Source organism: Taudactylus pleione, unplaced genomic scaffold (genome assembly GCF_031769625.1).
Source record: "Taudactylus pleione unplaced genomic scaffold, aTauple2 ptg001238l, whole genome shotgun sequence".
Classification (NCBI taxonomy): Eukaryota; Metazoa; Chordata; class Amphibia; order Anura; family Myobatrachidae; genus Taudactylus; species Taudactylus pleione.
The window spans coordinates 294,661-299,766 of record NW_028285638.1 but is presented as its reverse complement, the minus strand read 5'-3'; the positions used below and the strand labels follow the sequence as shown (position 1 = coordinate 299,766).

The 5,106-nt window shown below is 50.2% G+C and overlaps 1 protein-coding gene across 1 annotated transcript in view; it reads left to right on the top strand.

Annotated features, from left to right (window-relative positions):
* The window catches only part of LOC148450974 (uncharacterized), a 93,566-nt gene that overhangs the window by 74,583 nt on the left and 13,877 nt on the right, over positions 1 to 5,106 (top strand). The window lies entirely within an intron of this gene.

The following is a 5,106-nucleotide window of genomic DNA, read 5'->3' as shown; positions in this document are numbered from 1 at the left end:
TGTCTATGACAAAATGGCAACTAAAGCCCCTGTGGCCCCGCCCCCTCTGCTCTGTGACCGGGAGACTATAAGAATATGGCCGCCGGTTACCGTACATGAGGACACCATTAGACTATACAACTTTTACTCTAGTGATGAAGCTGAGAGCGGCAGGTGGAGGTAGCTGCTTAGTTACAGGACGTCCTTCCTACTTTGCTACTCGTTGCTGCCAATCACCGCACGGAGGGGGATGGTCACTATGATACTGGGGGCGGGGTAGACATGTGTTATAGTAACATCCAGAGGAGAGGGGCGGGGCTATGTAGAGGGGGCGTTTCTTCTATTTACTGCAACTTCCGGGTTATGGTTCCAGCAGGAGGAAGAAGCAGCAGGTGATGGTATTTATTATTGTTATACAGGGGGAGCAGACTGTGGTGCTGTATTATCATTATATGGGTAGAGCAGACACTAGTGTTCTTTATAATACAGAAGTAATAGACCCTGGTGTTACTATAATACAGCTGGAGCAGCCTCTAGTGCTGCACTATGTTTACAGGTAAAGCAGACCCCAGTGTTGCTATAATGGTATGATACAGGTGGAGCAGATCCTTATGGTTTTATAATACAGATGATGCAGACTTTGGTGCTGCATTATTTTTATACAGGTGGAGCAGTCACCAGTGTAGTTGTAATACAGGTGCAGCAGAACCTTTTGTTACTAATATACAGCTGTAGCAGACTCTGGTGCTGCATTATCATTATACAGGTAACAACAGAAGCAGGAAGTTCTCTCTATATTTTGGGGCACTCACCCTACTAATAATATAACATAACCTGTAATAGTGTCAGTAAGAAATGACCGAGGTGTTATCTGTATAGCGCAATAAGTCAGGAAATACACAGAACGTAACAGAAAGAGGATATAAAGCCTGGTCTAACCAGGGCCAATAACCCATCAGCACTGACCAGCTGTGTGATGGGAGACGTATATACTGATTATCTGTATCATTTATGGTCAGACAAATACATCATGGCACAGTGCTCAGAGGTATGGGGAATAGATATATATATCACACTAAGGGCCGTATTCAATTAACGGCGATAATTATCGGCCGACAATCAGCCGATTTTTATCACCCCGCGATAATTTATCGCACTTTTATAGTGAAAAACAGGAGAAACGTTTTCTCCATCTTAGACCTGGAGAAAAGAATAGCAAAATCCCTATTTTTGCCTAAAAATGTGGGGATTTCTTTTAGAAGCCTTTGGACACTTCCCTAATAAAATTACCACAAATTTGTTTCATAAGTTGCGTACTTTGCCGAAAAGCGACCGCGCAAATATTTTGCGGAGAAAATAAAAAACATTGAAAATGGGTTTAAAGTATTGGGTCTGGTTTTTCGGGGGGCCGTATAGATGTATTTTAAACATTACATGTGACCGCAGCATGTGTTTTTTTAAATCATTAAAAAAACGCCTGCTGCGGTCACGTGCGAAGTTTAAAACACTTGTTGCATCCATATGGCCCCCTGAAGAACCAGACCCAATTCTTTAAACCCATTTTCTACCTCAGGGTTCCACAGGATACCTTGGGGTTATAGGTGATGGACGGTGATCATCGGACACTACAGTTAAAATATTCTTCCTTGGCCTGGGGGCCCCCATCTCCTATACCCCACCCCCTGGCCAAGGCACCGTCAGTTTCGTAGGTGCCCGGCCGGAATCGGGGCACTGCATGGAGGGGCTGTTACCAGCCCCAGAAAATCTTCAGCACTAACAGTCCAATGGATGTCCGTGCTGCCGCTCCGACACCCCGCTGGCGCCGAGACGCCGCTACTGATCCGGGGATCTCGGCGGGCTTCTGGGGTTTCCGCTAGCATGAAGCCTGGGACTGTGGCTGGGCTGCACGGGGGGTACTGCAGGTAAACAGCTGGCGTCTGTGGTAGGCGCCTGCTGGTTCACGGTCCTTCATTGTCCCCAGAGTAGTGGGCTTCCTGGGGACGGCTGTGCGTGGAGCTGGGCACTGAGCCTGCACTACCACTAGGCCACCAGGGACGTCTGGCTGCAGCGGTGAGGATACGCTCCAGCGTCCCGGGGGTTATAGCATGCCAGGGGAGAGCACCTTCCCTGTCACACAGCCGGAGCCTCCCCCGCTGCTCACAGCACCTTTCCGCAGCGGTCTGTGACAGAGTTCCTCCCCTGGACGGCGGCCATTTTCTATTAGGCAGAATGGTTTCCTTGGTATATGCGGCCCGGGTCCCCCTGCATACCTCTCCTCAATGATAAGGTCGGTGTGTGCAGCACTATTGCTACCAGACTCTGGCCCTCATTCAGAGCCGCTCGTAAGCGGCCGCTCGTTCGTTATGAGCGATGTTCGCACATCTGCGCATGCGTACGGATTGTAATACGCATGCGCGAACCAGTCAGTGCGGCCGAAAATCGTTCGCTAAATAGCGAATGCCTGCTATTTTGAGTGACAGGACTAGGAGTATGTGGGTGGTAACGGGAAGGTGCTTGAAAACGGGGAGTGGAATTCAGAACGCAGGCGTGCTTAAAGGTCAAAACGGGCGTTTTAAGGGTGTGCATAACTAAAACAGCGTCATTGACCACGTCACTTGGTTATTTTATAGTCAGAACTGCTCGCAAGATTGCGGTAGGAAAAACCAACCACAAGAATAGCGAGCAGTTCATACGCTGTTCGATGTACTCGATTAATCTAATAAATAGCGGACATGACGTATGATGCGAGCGGCCAGGGGGCATTTTTTTTCAAATTTACGACCGCAAGTTTTGTTCGCTCGTTCAGACATAGAGGCGTGAACAGACCGCAAAGAGCAAACGGTTAATTTGAATAGCCACCCCTTTTTTCTGAACGAGCGAGCGCAAATAGCGTCCGGCTCTGAATCAGGCCCTCTGTGTCTGTGTAGTTGATTATAGTGCCATTATGCAGATGTGTTTGCTGCATTATATGTGACTTTAAAATGCTAGCGCTGTCTGTATTTCTATTCTGTCAGACTATATAACTATACCTTTTTTTTCTGTAGCCTTCACAACAAGTGTTGTCAGTGTTGTTACGGATAAAAGGGTTGATGTATTCTCTTTCAGGGGCTGCCCCCAGGCTGGCCATGGCCGAGGAGAGTTCTGGGACGGACTCCCTAGTGGAATCCTTCTTTCGGATGCCACCAGAGATCAACTCTTGGGTGTAAGCTCTGTGATTCAGCCACATATATTAATGAGACTGCTTTGGATGTCAGTCTCTTAGCTTCCTAGATTTCGGCTGCTGCTGTGTCAGCTCGCAGTTCCTTAGGGCTGTGCTCTTGGAGAGCGTACGTGGACTCTAGGAAAGGATTGAAGTGGTTGCCTTATAATGGTGAAATCTTGTTTGGTCCACACTGGGACAAGATTGTGAATACGTTGGCAGCGGCTAAGTATGCGTGTCTGCTTTCGGCTTATACTACTTTGGGGTCCTGGACCTCGTCCTTTCGGCCCCAAGGTGAGCCTACAGGTCAGCCCTTCCCTAGACAGACAGGCCTCAAGAAGACTGCCAGGTCCAAGCATAAGTCCTCAGCCTAACGGGACTCTTCTTACGCGGAAGGCCTCCCTATCAGTTTTTCTGCACAGGTCCTCTGTCAGACTATGACGAGGCTCTACAACTCCAGAAAGCAATACAGTCCTTGCTTATATAGTGTTCCCTCTAGCTCCGGCGGGAGGCAGGGCGCCGGAGCAAGAGAGGGCATGCCGCGCGCGACCGACAAGGGGGCGTGGTCATCGGAAAAGGGGGCGTGTCTATAAGACGCGTCCCCTTTTCGTCACTCTTGGGGGCGTGCCCGGCACTTACGGACACGCCGGGCAGTCCCCAAGCCCTGCAGACAGGGAGCATGCACCCGGCGTCTATTCTCCGGCGGTGACCGGGTCACCGGATGTTTCTCCACCCGCGGGACACTGCGTCCCGCGGGTGAGAACGGCTCCCGAAGGCTGTGAGGGCAGGGCGCTTTTTGACAGGTCCACACTCTTTCAGGGTCAGTGGACAGCAGTGGAGTCTGCGCTACCAATTAACATATTGAAACTTCAGGCAGTCTTCATTGCCCTCTAGCACTCATACTTCACGGAAAGCTTGTGCAGGTTCGGTCAGACTACGCTACGACTGTGGCTTACATCAACCGTCAAGGAGGAACTCGAAGTCAGGCCGCAGTGACAGAGGTGTCATGCATTCTGACATGGGTGGAAGGCAATCTCCCGGCCATATTGGCAGTGTTCATACCAGGAGTACTCAACTGGGAAGCGGACTTCCTCAGCCGTCAAGACGTGCATCCAGGGGAATGGTCTATTCACCAAGAAGTGTTTCAGCTCCTAGTGGACAAGTGGGGCCATCCAGTGGTAGACCTTATGGCCTCCCAACACATTCACAAGCTGCCTGTGTACGGGTCCAGAACTAGATGCGCAGAGGCTCTCTTGGTAGACGCTCTGTCAGTATGGTGGACCTTCCAGTTTGCGTACCTGTTTCCTCCATTCTCCCTTCTTCCTTGAGTACTTCGAAAGTTAAAGCAAGAAGGAGGCATGATCCTGCTTGTAGCTCCAGTGTGGCCCAGACGTCACTGGTAATCAGATCTTCATAGTCTCTCTGTCAACCTGTAGTCTCAAGGTCCTTGCTTTTTCCTGGATTTGGTTCGGCTGTATTGACGGCATGGCTCTTGAGACATCCCTCCTGAGGTCCAAAGGTTTTTCCAGCTCTGTGGTTAATACCATGCTCAGAGCTCAGAAACCTGCTTCTGTCAGGGTTTACCACAGGGTGTGGCATACCTACTTTGAATTGCCTCGCCCTAAAGGGTACGTTCCCCAGGTGTTTCGGATATCCAGAGTTCTGGCTTTCCTGCAGGCAGGCTTAGATCAAGGTGTCCACCTTGCCTCATTGAAGGTGCATGTCTCTGCCCTATCGGTGTGGTTCCAGTGTAGGATTGCTCCTCTTCCTGATATCCGCACCTTTATGCAAGGCATCCTTCGCAGTCAGCCTCCCCTTGTCCCTCTTGTGGCTCCTTGGGATGTGGCTGTGGTCCTGCGGGATCTCCAGGGACCTCTATTTGAACCCCTGGGCTCAGTGGATTTCAAATAACTTACAGCAAATTCTGT